The 16,035-nt window shown below is 39.1% G+C and overlaps 1 protein-coding gene across 9 annotated transcripts in view; it reads right to left on the reverse strand.

The window, feature by feature from the left end:
- Window positions 1-16,035, reverse strand: part of MECOM (MDS1 and EVI1 complex locus) — a 543,555-nt gene that overhangs the window by 167,545 nt on the left and 359,975 nt on the right. The gene's annotated exons all lie outside the window — the stretch shown is intronic.

The following is a 16,035-nucleotide window of genomic DNA, read 5'->3' on the forward strand; positions in this document are numbered from 1 at the left end:
GTCCCTATCTCGTGCCAGGCCCTGATCTAGGTGCTTGGGTAAGTCAGTGAACAGATCAGAAGAAAAACACGCAGTTCTCTAGGAGCTTCCATTCTAACCAGTAATAGCAATGATCCAAAAGTTTAAAAAGTTTAGTAAGTCTTTGCTGCTGACCGAAGGCATTTTAGTAATAACAATACGCTTTTATTTCATAGCATAGCACATACTTTGCTATTTGTCACAATAGGACAATAGGCCTTTGTGACTGAAGTACCTTTTTTGACCAAACTCCTAGTCAAATGCTTCCTCCAGGAAGCCCTCTCTGATGTACCATGCAAAGCAATTTTGTTGCACAAGATGTTTCTCAGATACCAAGGAAAAGTTTTCTCATCCCATAGCAATTCCTGTATTTAATCCCCTCACTTCCCAGCTCTGCTTGCCCTGAGCTAAGGCCATAAGACCGAGCTTGACAGATGATATATAAACCAAGACGATGGTGACATCCGTCGGGCACATTGGAGTCTGTGATTCTTCTTCATCTCTCTCTTCCTCTCCCAGGATAACTTTAGAAACCTTGTGTCACTTGGGGGGTTTAGGGGGTAGTAAAGGAATAAATGAGACAAGATGGGGTCAGGAGGGAGAAAAACCATAAGAGACTCTTAATCTCACAAAACAACCTGAGGGTTGCCAGGGGGGGTGGGTAGTGAGACGGTGGTTGAGTTATGGACACTGGGGAAGGTATGTGCTATGGTGAGTGCTGTGAAGTGTATAAACCTGGAGTTCACAGACCTGTACCCCTGGGGCTAATAATACATTATATGTTAATAAAAAACAATTAAAAAAAAAAAGAAAAATCCTTGCATTGCAATGGGAGCATCACAAGAAAACCAGGGTCCACAAGTCCATTTCTGGACCCGCCCTTCTCCTGCCCACCCATCAGCACAAAACACAGATTGAGCAAGACTATACTATTGCTGTGGTGAGCCATGAGATTAAGGGATAGATCTGTTCAGGGAATGGACATTAATTATTGTGACTAATGCAGTGACAGAAAAAAATGGATTTATTTTAGTTTTGCCCCAAAGAGGCACATCTTTTATACTGGAGATGAGGAGTGACATTATGGATGTCTGAGGTTGCTACCATCTCAGGGCCGGGGACAGAACTGAGGACAATCACATCTTTACTCCAGTTCGGTTGTCTCTACCCTTCATACTCTTTCCTTAATACTTTTGCCCTGTCTTTTCTCCTGACACAAAATAAGAAAACCTATAAATTTCCCTTAAAGAATAAGTTGGATTTACATTACCTATAGGTTACTTTTTCTTGAGGTAAAAGGCATTTAGGTTCCTGCCACTGAAAATTGACAGAGCTGGAGCTCCTCTGTAAATCTCTCTTTAGATAATATACAGAGGACTTTCTTCTTAGCCATGCGTGCACACGCATGTGCAGTCTGTTTTTAAATGTTCTTTGAATAAGATGGTTGAAAGAAAAAGATATGTTAATTCTAGATCCCAATTAATTTCATCACTGAAATATTAAATAAAATTCCAAGTTTGTTGTCTTAAAGAGAAGTTAGACTATCAAAGATTAATAAAGATTATTTATAATAGCTAAAAGCAAAGTCTCATTTGCTTGCATAATAATATCTTCCCCGTTTTAGCAGGAAGGAACTGGAGAAATGGGGGATGTGGGTCCAAATCCTACCCTCCCAGTGAAAACTTATTATTAAATAAAATTATTTTTCTTCTTTTTCATATGTCAAATTTCACAACATGTTAGCAGAAGGATAACAAATGAAAATTGATTTTTATTCCATGTGTAAAAAACCAACTATCCCCTCAGCTCAATAAAGTACATGTTGAGATAGGAAAATGAACTATATTATTAATTAATAGAATAAATAGGAGCATGATCACTCCCACACAGGATAGAATCAGATGTCAGGTATTCTATGGGCAGGATTAATAGCTATGGAATTAAAATCTGAAATCTAAGTAGACTTTGCAAAGTGTTCTAATATACTTAATTTCCAAATCTCTGGGTAAAATGTGAATATAATATGCAATAAAAGAATATAAACATGTATCCTTTTCCATAAATTGGTGTGTGTGGTTTTTTTTTTTTTGTTTTTTTTTTTTGCCAGGGCTACTGGGAAGCTCAGAGACAGAGTCTATTGTTTCTTAGAGCTCTCTTCAGAATTAAATATACAGCTCTCTCCCGTCTCCTTCTCCTCCTTTTATCTCATGCTGATTGTCTTTGTTTTCCGCCCCTTGGTACCTGTATTTCTGTTGCAAGTTGCCTTGAGTGCTTTATGGAAATAATAAAGCTATAAATTAAAAAATAGCTAAAAAATAGCAAAGGATCAGGTACAAATATGATCACATATCTGAGACTATCTAGTGATTTGCAACCATAGAATGTTAGAAGAGAAAGAGTCTTAGAAGCTATCTAATCCAAAACCTTAAGAAAGCAGACTCAGAGAAGCATCATCTTACCCCTTTTACTGTGAGATGTATTTTTGCTTCAAATACGAAATCCAAATCATCACCTACTATATAGGTTTGCTTTATGTGTTTTACACAAGTTTTTGAAGCTTTCTTTGCAAACAGTGAGTATTTAAACCTAATGTGCTATACAGACCCACTCTCTCTCTCTGCCAACCCACAGCCGTCCTTTCCACAGACGGCTGCTCAGGCAGCTGCCAAGGGAAGATTATTCCCATGGACTCCCGCCAGGAGCCTGGCTGGGGACTGTGCTCAGGGCTAACTGTTGCTTCAAGTAGTTATATTAGTCCAGAGCTCGAATTGTCAGGATCTCTACCAATTAGGATCTACTTAAGCAGCTGCAAAACAAAAAGAAGGTAGAAAAAGCTTGGTTGCCAATATTCTTGATACATAAATCAACTCCAATTTGTGGGGGAAGATTTTATTAACCTTATCTTGGGATATGATATATGGTAAATAATGGCATCCTTGAGCTGTTCATTCTAAATCACTGCACCACCAGTGGGATAATTGCTAGGGCTGCTCCTGGCCACACAGGTCATGTTGTGGCTAATATATAGGATCCTCTTCACAGGGCTCTGCACTGATAAGATATGGCAGGCAGGCATGATGGAATCCAGACAGACGCTGTACGCACCATGTGTGCAGACAGAGACGAGCTCCAAAGAAACTCTGTTATTTGAAAATCCATATATTCACAAGATTCTTGCCCCATGGCAAAAACACACACACACACACACACACACACACACATATGTATATATATATAGGCAACAATTATCTGGTAAAATACACTTACGAAGCTCTAATATATTACGAATACTAATATTAATGTGGCTAACATCTATAGGTCCAATTTTCAAAATGGTGAGTGAAGGTTTAGAACTTGACAACAGCAGTAATCACTTGAAGATTCACAGTGACAAGACTTGTCATTAGGTTCTTCTCAAAAAACCAGATCTGAAGTGAAGGGATGTGTGACACCAGAGAGCTGGGAACCCAAAGGCCCTTGGCCAGCCCTAAGTGCAATGAACCACCACCAGGAGAATAAAATGGTAAGTGAATTCGTATCAGGTCCAGTACTTTAGAAAAGGTCTAATGAAAAGATGGGTTCTATCCTCATCTTTTACTACATTTTCCCATGCATACCAGGTACAATATCAGATTCTAATTCTCCACAATTCTTTCCCTTCCATAGGACCTATGGTCCTACAGTACTCAAGGGCTAAGGAGTCAGTAGCACTGAGCTGTGAAGTCATTCTTCACTTAGGGGACACAGTGACATTAATGGATTTTAAGGTGGAGTCCTCCCACATTATTGCTTCTTGATGTCTCTAGATGTCTTTAGAGGTCTCGAATCTGTAACCTGCTCAGAACAAACAGTATACAGAGAGTGTGTTAGTTACAAGGTAACATGGCTGCCAGTTTGACACTGAGGAGGGCTTTCATTCTGGCAAATCTCTTACTCTAAATAATTATCTTACACTTAAATCAACATAAATAAATTAACTCAACAAAGGAAACAAACTTTAGTTACAGAGAAACTCACAGCCACAGCACCATAAATCTCATAACCAATGAGATATGAGCAAATAAATTCTCTTTCATGTTGCCCACAGATGTATCTACTAGTAAAGTTTTATGTGAGTATACTTCCTTCACCTCAGCAGGACCTGGGTGATTCTGTCATTGTTAGTCATAGTCCTAAACTACCTACTACGGTTTGTAATTTCAGGCTTTTGAAAACTGTGTATACAATAAACATTCAGGGTGAAGTAAACTATTTGTTAGTTACTTCTAAATATTTAAACAGTTTTCATTAGTTAGCTTTGAAGCATGCCTAGGAGAACTCTGCATGGTATTCACTGCCAGGCTCACTTTCAAGCCAACAGAAATAATAGAGCTGTGTTTTACTGAACATGGGAAGTCAAAGCGCAGGTCAGAGATGACAGTTCCTAAGTTCTCCTCCCATTGTTTCTCTCGCATAAAGCAACCTGAATTTCTGGTCCCATACAACGTTTGGTCTCCTTAACCAAGGAAATGCTAGCAAGAAAAACATGCTGTAGAATCTTATACTTCCAAACCCTAAAGTAATAACTTAATAGGAAATGCATGGTGCAAAGAAAGGAAGTTGCCTATCAACATAAAGTGTTTTTTATCTTACTAAGAATTAAGTCCAATTTCATTCAATGCATTACAGGGAGATAGAGAGAAGGTGCGGGAGAGAGAGCGTGAGAGAAAGAGAAACACAGGAAGGTAGAACGAAGAAAGAAGGAAAAATGACATTTCCTAACTTGCCTTGCAGCTGGTTCTGGTCAATTAGATATACGTAATTATCACTGGCTGGGTGCTTCCTGAAAAGCTCTTCAGAGGGAGCTGACTTACTGGCATGCACTACTCTTTCTTGTTCTTAACTTTTACCTTGCTTAGAATAGGCACAGGATGGCTGGCACTTTGCAACCATCTTGAGAACACGAGGATGGAGGTCACATCTAATAAAGTACATATAGCAGGAAGCTAGAAGGATGCAGGGTTCCTGACATCATAGAGCTGCAATAGTTGATTTCTTTAGATTTTAAGCCCCTGTTTTTGGAAGTCTCTGTTACTCAGATAAAACAAGGAAATTGAAAAAGTATTGGCTTGAAGCTTGTTTTATAGTTCTTACCTTTCCACGAACTCTGTAGCATTTGAAAAGCTCTCTTCCCGGGGCGCCTGGGTGGCTCAGTGGGTTAAGCCGCTGCCTTCGGCTCGGGTCATGATCTCAGGGTCCTGGGATTGAGTCCCATATCGGGCTCTCTGCTCAGCAGGGAGCCTGCTTCCCTCTCTCTCTCTGCCTGCCTCTCTACCTACTTGTGATCTCTCTCTGTCAAATAAATAAATAAAATCTTTTAAAAAAAAGAAAAGAAAAGCTCTCTTCCCATCTCTTGACCTCAGTTCTCTTCTCTATATACTAAGTAAGCAGGGCTGGATGATCTTAAGGAAACATCTTTCATTTCACTAGTTGTGCTCTTCAACTGCTCATCTCTACATTTCCAGTATTATTTCAAATGTCCATGTATTTAAAAACAAACAAACAAACAAACCTTGATATTGAGTTGGTGAATTTTAAAACAAAATAAAAATAAAGACAAGAAGTTATAAACCTTAGAATCCATAAACCAGTAGATGACCATTTATAAAAGTTTTAATTAAAATAAGCTAACATTTTAATAAATGCCATGACTAACAGAAAATGTTTTGTCCTAACTCTCACAGAATCTAAACAGGACTGGTAAGTAAAGGCAAGGAAAATCCGTCCTTGCTTGCTTCTGGTCCCACATAGGAAAGGCATCTCTAGGACCTGAAGGATGGACGATAGGGAAGAGATTAACCCCAGCCCTGGTTGTGTCTGACTCATACAATGGGCCATTAACCTATGCCTGGTAACCCTGGGCAGAGTTGAGTTCAAGGGGGTTGGAGCCTCATAGCACTTGGCTGGAAAAGAGCCTCCTTTTTCCCTTTTCTGTTCTTCCCATTCCTTTTGAGTGACAAAAGGTGACAGAAGAACAGATCTACAGCAGAGCCCATCTTTGCAGAGCCCAGCAGCTCTAAAGGGATACACAAACAAGTCTGTAGTTATTACTCACCTACTGTGTACATGCCATTTTGCCAGGGATTGGAGGAACTATAAAAACACAAAAGCAATCTCGGTCGTCATGACCCAGGGATGCAGGGAAAGGTGAGGGTGAGGGGAGAGCCTTATAATTTCACCTTACTCTCCCAAGTGGGGAATTTAATATTAACACATATAAGCCAGAAGTCACTTATTTCATTCTGGAAGATTGTACCTGATGGCCTGGTTTAGTGCATATTGCAAATAAGTACCCTAAAATCTCACAAAAAATTATCATAATCTTCCCTCTAGCAGAAAGAATGTTGAAAAAATTTTAAAAATATATAGTTAACCCCCCCCATGACAGTGAATCCATTTATTGAGTTAATCTCAAGACAAAAAAGTTCTATTATAAACTCTGTACAAAGTTTCTATGTTCCTGTCTGGCACTTAATATACAAGCAATCTTTCTGTACCTACAATGCCCTTTTACCACGCTGGAACTAAATCATCTGGGATGGAAAATCTTTGATACGCCTTTCTTACCAACCTTGTGAAAAAAGATCTGTCTAAACTTATGGCGACAAACAGCGTCATTATCTCCCTCCTCTAATATTTAACCAATCTGAACACTCAGGGGGAAAATGTTATCTGAAATCCAACCACTTCATCTGCATTCACTTGGTCTTCTTTTGACAATTCAACTAGCTTTTCTCGCAAGTATCTCAAAGACTTGTTTGGAAAGCTTTTCTCAAGTGGGTGTGCAAACAGGAGGAGGACTGTTCTTTAGCAAGGCCTCCTTATAAGCCTCCAATGCCACTATCTTCTTGTACTTTAGTTAATGAAAAGATAAATATGATCTCTGCTGTGCCCAGCTGTGTTTTTCTTGCACTGAGGAATTCACAAAAGGAAAATTTTAAATCGTACATTTATCAGTGAACAAGCTTGCTAAAGCAAATAGATTTCAGTCTCCTGAGTTTGCTTCAATAAAAGATTAAACGCTAATAGTGCAACTTGCCACACTCAACAGATTTATGAATAATCAAAGTTTGGAAGAAGGCCAGGTGGTTTAAGAACATTACCTACCCAACAGATGCCAATTGCGTGTAGACATCTTCCCTGTGGCCAAGCAGCCGTATTTTCTATCACACAATTCAATATTGACCAAATAATTGGTCTTTACAAAACATTTATTAAAATGCACCGTTTACCACATAACCCAATGCTTGTTTAAGAATTTCAGGCAGGGAGAGGAACCGGGGAGACACATAAGTTCTTTCTAATTGCTAAGTGGATTTAATTAATAAGCAGCAGCAAGTCAGGTCTGGAATTGTTAGACCAAGGTGCTGAATTGTCAAGGAGTTCTTTAAGGAATAAAGGCAATAAGCACCTTATCGTATCCAAGAATTAATAATACTTGGCATCTGTGAGTGGTGTGACTTGCAGTGCTCACAAAGTCCACCTTTCATGTGTTTACTTTTGTGTTTTAAAGCCATTCCTTGGTGGTCGGGCTGCCATAATTTTGCTGCTCTGCTTTTGATATTAATAAGCTCAGGCATGGAAAGTTTGTTGAATGCTCTATCTATTCACAGTAGGATGTTAAGTTAATTATTAAATGAGAGCTGGAACCACCAGACTAAAAAAATAGCTTATTTCTCTATTCTGCATTTTTCTTAAGAGAGAGAGTGAGTGTGTGCCCATGCACGAATGGGGGCAAAGTAAAAGAGCAAGGGAGAGGATTTCAAGCAGACTCCCTGCTGAAAGCATAGCCCCACAGGGGGCTCCATCTCATGACCCCTAGATCATGCCCTGGGCTGCAATCAGGAGTCAGATGCTAAACCAACTGAGTCACCCAGGTGCCCCTATCCTGAATCTTTATATCTGTGCTTAAGAAATATGTGTATCTGCAGATTGATTCATTGCAATAGACGTCACCTATTAAAGAACGTCTTTGCAAACAAATTCTAAGTGCTATATGGACAAAACACTCTACTTAGAATATACTGAACTTATTTATAATGAACTCAAAACACAGTCATGGTGTGACTGGAAAATAAAAATGATCACCAGGTTTTCCAGCATTGGCAGAAACCACAATTGGGTACCTATTTATCTCCTGCGAAATTAGAACATGTTTCCTAATTTTTTGGCATCTTGCTCAATAAAACTCCTAATCACACTCTCAGTAACAGGAATTGCTAATCTACCCTCACCTAATGCCAGGAAAATGAAGGTAGTATCATTTGCCTTTGGCATCCAAATCTATCTCGAGTAGGTTTTCAACTCATTTATGATCTCTCTCACACCTAAAGCTAAGTATTCTAGTTCTTTTCGGTTCTATTAGAGCTTTGGTTGCTTCAGTTTTACTCCATAGTGCTTCCTGTTGATGGCACAGCTTGCCATTAAGTGGATTCAGAAATATATTTGTCTAAATTTTGCCTTCATTTACATTTATATGTGTGTATACGTATGTGTGTATACGTCTGTATACATAAATATAGATAATAACAAATATATAATAAATATGCAAATATTATTTAGATATATATTATATATTTTTCTTCTCTTTAATTCACACTCACTTGGCCCAAAGCACAGGTGTTATGTGCATTTCCCTAACAGTCATTTAAAAAGCAGTCGTTTTGTTGTGCATATTCAAGCACATCCAATAAAAATGGACAATATGAAGTGGTTACAAACTCACTGACTGCCTATCAGAAAGGGGCAATGTTCTAGCCTCATGTCTGATATCTGAATCTGGAAAATAAATGGTAAATTTTAAAAGATGAACTGTATCAAACATCTGACATCTAGCTAGCTTGCTAAGCCAAGTTTATAAAAACTAAATACAGAGAGGACAGATGTAGACATTCAAACAAGGGAAAAACAAATTCTAAGTACATGAACAAACTGCTCACCTTCACAGATTATTGAAGCACATCACAGAGAAATATCAAGTTTCCAGGTTCTATCTGTACCTATACATGAATCCAATTTATATGATTTATGTATCTAATTATAATTTTTAAATTTATATATTAAAATCAATTTGTAAATATTAAACTCAGTACAAGTAAGTACACTCATATGCTAGAGGCTTTGAAAACTGTTAAAACTCTTTTGGAAAGCAAGAAAAGAAATTTTATAATATGTATAAAAACATTACCATGTTTACACACTCTTTCTCTTTATAATTCCATTATTAGAAATTTTGCTTAAATACATATCAACAAGGAAAAGCTGTATTCATTGGTTTATTTGTTATATATTATATTTCATAGTGTAAAATTATAAATTATGTAAGAAACCAATAATAGGGGGAAAATAAATTATCATACATAAATAAATTAATATTTATAATTATAATAGCAATTATAAAGCTAATGCAGAAATATAGACCCACATTTATGGTAAAATATCAAGTGAGAAAATGTTGAAACTACAAGTTACTTAGGCAGAGCCAAATGAAACTTGAGATGGAGAAATTGTTTTCCATTTTTAAATTTTTTTTAATGCTGTTTCTATGTTTTAAAAGCGATGACAAGAAGTTGAGTCCTCCTTGGCCACTTTCAAGTGTGCAGGACAATCCTCCCTGGCCTAAGCACCTTCTCCATGTAGACAGCGTTAGGGACTGGTGTCACTTCTCTGATGGGAGTCAGTCCCACGGGACAGCTATCCCCAAGTGCCCCTGGTTGCAAATTGCTTCCGGAGCACGCATCCCACTGGTGCAGTCCAGGTTTGGCAATGATGCCCGCCTTCCCTGAGAACCACTCCCTCCACATCAAAAGACTGTTCCTGGCACAGCGCCAGAGACCGCCACATCTTCACAGAGTGAAGCCAAATTGTCCTTTTAGAGGGGACACAGTCTCAAAATTAGGTAACCTCTTGTTGAAACATAAACATCCCAATGTCAAAGTAGTCAAGTCGTCACTAATTTACCAAGCCCTACAATTGCTTATCGAGAAGTCAGAGAGGAAAAGGCAGCTTTAACACTCCCGAGTTAGAACAACAACTACCACCAAAAAAGACTTTCCAGGCTTATAATTTTTTAATGCCTGTGTTTTAAAACCAGATATTCATTGCTCTTTTAAAATGTCTCAAGGTAACATTCTTAGTTCTGCAACAGTGCTGCTAACATTCCAAGACCAGCTATCGTGCAACTGCCCATAAAAGAATTAATACTACCAAGGCCATTTTTTCTGTGCTGAAGCTCATGCCAATGAAAACTGCCCTATAGGCATAAACTTGATATTTCTGTTCACCACACATTAACCCAGAGTTCCTCAGGGTGTGACGCCTAGGTGACTTCTGTGATGCAGATTTCTAAAAATCTGGCTGGAAACCTGCATGATTGAACACCCCCACTCATGGCAGGGTACAACCATTGATCTTCTCTGATTTTACCCAATCTGCTCTTAGTCTTGGAAGATTAACCCTTTGGCAGTACAAATTCACATCGCTAAACAAAAAGGGAGCCCTCCCTGCCCCCCAGGCTTGTAAAAGTGCCTTAGTCCCCAGAGTAAGCCCCTGGGACTGCTGGAAGCCTGAAATGATTCATCACCGACAAGGAAAAGAAGAGTCTGAAGTAGGAGCTGAGGGTGAGACATATGCTCTGGAAGAAATAGAATCACAGACTCCTGGAGCTAAGGAAAATCTTAGTGACCACCTAGCATAGCCTTTTTCATGTAGCACACAGCTAGTTAGAGACAGGAAATCCTTCTGGCTTTCTTTCTACTGCCCCAGAATATTTTGGGGTGAGAGAAATAGGGGAAGAAGGGATCTGGCTATAGAGAATGATATCATTATATATTATTAAAGAACCATAACAGTAAAAGGAGGTAAGGTATTACGTGTCAAAAACATTCTGATAAGGTCTTACTCAATTTTTTTTTTTTAATTATCTCTGGATATTGAGGAGACCATCACCGAAGCTGGAGGCAGCTGGTGACTTCACAGTGTAAGTGTCAAGAAAGGGGAAAGAAAATCATTTGCACATCTGGCCCCCCATAACTTTGGAAAATCAGTGGCTACATCTTTACTTCAGCATTCACTTTTGAGCAACTTCTCTGTGTCTGGCAATGTAATTCCCCACACCCCATCCCTCACACTTTTCCAAGAGAGAGAAAAGGGTCATAGGGTGGGCACCAGGTGCAGGAGGTCAGCTCACCCTTCCTCACATCTGGCAAGGGGAGAAGGAGGGGAGGTAGAGAGGACTGAGGGAAGAGCAGGAGCCAGGGGCAGAGGAGAGCCACTGGACAAAGAGAAACATTTTACCCCATTAACTTCCGCTTGAAATATCTAGCCTGAGATGCAGGAATATAAAGAAAAAGGGGTAGCCAGCAGCAGAAGAGAAAAATTACTTCCAAAAAAACACAAAAAAACAAACAAAAACAGAAACAAAAATGAGGTTAACTTAGTTGTGCTTCTGCTGTCCACGTGGTGTTTTAGATAAACATCTAGATAGTTAGGAAAACACATTTTCCACATCATCCCTTTGCCAAAAAGAAGGCATCTTTACAATTCAGAACATCTGTCCAAAAGAGAAGATTTACAAAATATGCCAGAAGATGCTGGACATCTGCCCCCACCTGCACATTCACAATCACAGAGAGAGATTTACAAGGGAATGTTTCAAAACGTTAAAACCACAGACACTGTAGGTGTGCTCAACCAAATTACCTTTGTCTCCCGTGCTGAAGTTCTTATCCCAGAGAGTGAAATTCATCATGCTTCTACATAGAAACAAGCAAACTACATCAATGAAACATATAACCAGGAAGAGAAAAGGAATACAGCTCACACCATTAATACTAAAACTAGTCAATCATTATCTAGGCGTTATCAGTTATGTTTTCTGTGCATCCTGGTTGGCCTCTAAGTAAAGAGAAGGACCCTGCGCGCACAGCTTGAGAATGCTGCGGTCTTTCTATAGACTATTATCTCAGGCGGCGTGTGTGAAGAAGGGGTGGATAGGGCATGCAATCCGCATGTTTACTGTTTCAACACTCTACCCATTTCTGGAGAATCATTGCTCATCCTAATCATTCAAAAGCCCCACAAGGGCAGCAGGAAGTTCCTGCTTACTGGCAATTTAGTCCTTGGAAGCCCCAGGAGGAAGATGGGCTTTGTCACGGAGTGCTAAATCATGGCTGTGTGGAAGCCACTAAGCCAGCCAGTTCCCAAAACCCGACAGGCAGGAAGGAAAGTGTCACGCCTCCCCAAAGTTTCATAAAGATGAGTGAGGATAAGTGCTAATTTTAGATGAGAGATACATGTTCAAAAAACATTATTTGTTTAAATCCAAATGATTTTGACCACAGGAATTAGAAATCTAAGAAAGCTTTCTCTAATCTTTTATAGCACACTTCATGAACTAAACAGGCTTTCTTGTTTCACAGCATTACACCACTTTCCAAATGTAAGTTCTCAAAAACATCTACTAGCTGAAGTAGCATGATGGTCAGTTGAGCAGGGGAAAAAAACAAGAGTCTGGGGCAAAACAAACCTCGAGGACAAATAAACCCGGGATTAAAAGCAGGAAAATTACATAATGGTTTCATTAATTAAATTAAATAATCCTAAATGGAGCCAAAGGGATAGATTTTCACATGCAAAGACAATAGAAATGTTGAAGATTTTCTAGATCTCAATGAATGTGATGTGATCTACAGCTGCACTGTCAAATGGAGTAGTCACTAGCCACGTCTGACTATTTCAGTTTAACATTATTAAAGTGAATCAAATTAAAAATTTTGTTCCTCACTTGCACTAGTCACATTCATTCATTCAAGTGTCCAACAGCTACTAGGACCAGGGGCTACGGAAGTGCTACTGGACAGCCCAGATTGTAAAACATTCTCATCACTGCAGAAAGTTCTGTTAGCTCAGATTCCAGAGTTCATAATGGACTTCAAAGTGAGCATAGATATACAATACGAGGTAAAATAAAAGGCCATGACTCCATAAAAGTGCGTAATAGGGAGTGGCATATTCAAACCATAAAAAACGTTTATTCTTGCTTTGGCCCAATCCTGTTTAGGGAGAAAAACTTTCAGAAAACAGGAAGGGCAATACTGAGGCTAAGTAAGTAGCCAAGTTATAAGGAGAGCTCACACTGAAATCCTTCCTTCAACCTGAAAAGGTACAGATAAGAAATATGTACGTGTACGTGTGTGTGCGCGCCCACAAACACCCTCTGAGGTATTCAGAGCATGATCTTACACAGAGAAGTGCTCGTTATAGGACCTGTCAAAATGGTGTGGATGTCCCAGGATAGTGATATTAAGGTAAGTACTTTAAAAAAAGCAGGAAGTCAAAGCAAACTGGCACCATTTGATCCAACTTCATAGCAGATTGGTATAGGAAGGGGCATTCTTAAACAGAATAGAGCAACTAGACATTTTCTATCTTTATGAGGGTAGATGTTTAAAAAAAATTTCCACCACTGAAATTTACCTAGGAGTGCAATGGTTATCCAACTGTTGTCATTGGGTCTGTATTTGGAAGGTTTCCTGCCTCCAGTATTTAAATTATGCTATATCTTATGAGCAGAAGGGCTTGATAACATCCCAAGGTCATTCTCTGTGTTGGAACATTGATATCCTAGTAAATATCTCAGTTTTCCAGTGAAGCACAAACACCAATTTAAAAAACACTCTTTGATTTCACCCTCTTCCTTTTTTTTTCCCCTACTGCCTGCATGTGATAATGTATGTGTCCACACGTTCACACATTCACATGGTTTTAAGAGCTGTACAGAACTAAGGCTTCAGAAACTATATATTCAGAGTGAGGTACAGATTAAAATGCTTGTAATGCACAATACAAATTTTTAAAAGTATACTTACCCCTAATTAGTATGCTTGTAATAAAAGGGGTGGCATTTAACACACAGTGATTCTGAAACTTCGAAACTATACATTAATTATCCTATTGAATTGATTCTCTACTAATGCAATTTAAATTCCTTTTTTTTTCTTTAGTGTGGACAATATCTTTGTCAAAACTAGAAAACACTCACTGGTGTATTTACTACTTGTGGATCTAATACTTTTACTGCAAACTAAAATCCAATTATGTTAGAGTCAAAGTGACCCTGAGCATACAAAGCATTTTACAAACACAGTAACACTGAACACACTGCCTTTGTCTGCTATGACCATACATCCAGGATTTTATGGCAGGTGGTGTTTTAGAAGTGAGAGGGAAAATGATCAGACTGATTAGGGTATGTTCCTAAAAATTTCTAACCCATGTTTATTTCTAAAAAAATTAATTGTAATTATCCTAGTAATACATGAATGCATTCTTAGAAAGTCTTACACAGCATTATATGTAGGGTTAAAGACCCTCTAACTACGACTCAGTTCACATCCCCTCCCCCTCCTCAGAGGCAACCACTGTTATAAGATGATATGTACTAGATCTCTTCATTCTTTTGCAACCACTCACACATATCCAAGAAAGCATTCATGGAGGGGCGCCTGGGTGGCTCAGTGGGTTAAGCCGCTGCCTTCAGCTCAGGTCATGATCTCGGGGTCCCAGGATGAAGTCCCGCATCGGGCTCTCTGCTCAGCGGGGAGCCTGCTTCCTTCTCTCTCTCTCTCTGCCTCTCTGCCTACTTGTGATCTCTGTCTGTCAAATAAATAAATAAAACCTTTAAAAAAAGAAAAAAAAAGCATTCATGGAGAGATTTGATACAGTGTTCCTAACAACAACTAAAAAAGTGGGATAAATAAATATCTAACAACTAGGAAATCACCAAACTGTGATTTAAAAGAATGTGGTAAGTCCATATTAAATAATTTGTAGTATCTGACGTGCTTGGAAAACACATGACACAGAGTGAGCACTGTATATACAGCATTTGCTATTACCGATATATTGGGGCATACCTATACACATTTATATAACCAACATATTGAGTGAAAGACACAAACTGCATACCTATGGTATCAGCCAATTTATGTTACACACACACACACTCTCTCACATAGACAAACTGACAACACATACTTTTCTGGGAGTTCAGATTCCCTTTTCTCCATAAGGCTCCCTCCTCTTTTTTAAGTCTTTGAAGACACTTTCAAAACACCATGGAGTAACACAGGAAAGAGGTATGTGCATCAGTCTGCCTCAGTGGTGTTCCGCCCCCCCTCATCTTAGAAGCTTCAAGGCTAGTTCACTTTGTCCTTGACTCTATAAGCAGATGGATGACAGCTTGTGACCCCAAAACAAAGATGAGGATAGGAGAGAAGCTATGAACAAAATTGAATGAGCGTGAACGCAGCTCTGCCAGGTTCTCACTTCTCTGTTTCCATGTGGAAGCTTCTTGTCAGATAAATCTTAATTTATAGCAAAAGAAAGGAATTGTGCTCTACTGAGCAGAGGATCCGAGAGGACAATTTTAGTCCCGCTCCATCAGTCTCCCAACTGGACACAGAGCAAGGCCCTCGAACCCCCTGCACCAAAGGCTTTGGACATAAAATCTTTCATTATTCTTACTTTGCCTAATGGGAGTCCTTTCTCCACAATCATGCATGTCCTTTACAAATGAAGCTTCCTTTGAAGACAGGCAAGAGATCAGATGAAGCCTTTCAATATACATTACTTCTCTTTCCTCCTGGTTCACCATTCTCCACAATGACTAATTCTCAGAGGGCTCTCAGACGTGAACTCTGCTCCAACTACTAAATAAGACTGTAGCAGGGGAACTCGCATCACAAAACATTCTTCTTCACTTCCAACCAGTGTTTCTCCCACAGAGATGCCCCTGTACCATCTGCTTCAGCAAAATTCAAATCCATTCCATTAATCATGTCAGTCTCAGAGTTTCCTTTTCGAACCCTGAAGAAATCTTAATTATTCTCCTGGCTCTAAGTGTTTCTGAATGGACTGACTCGAGTTTCTCTTTGTGGAGAAGCATCACAGATGCTACACTTAGAAACACTGCACCAA

This window comes from Mustela putorius, unplaced genomic scaffold (assembly GCF_011764305.1).
Source record: "Mustela putorius furo isolate JIRA1106 unplaced genomic scaffold, ASM1176430v1.1 tig00003834_pilon_pilon_pilon, whole genome shotgun sequence".
NCBI classification, from domain to species: domain Eukaryota; kingdom Metazoa; phylum Chordata; class Mammalia; order Carnivora; family Mustelidae; genus Mustela; species Mustela putorius.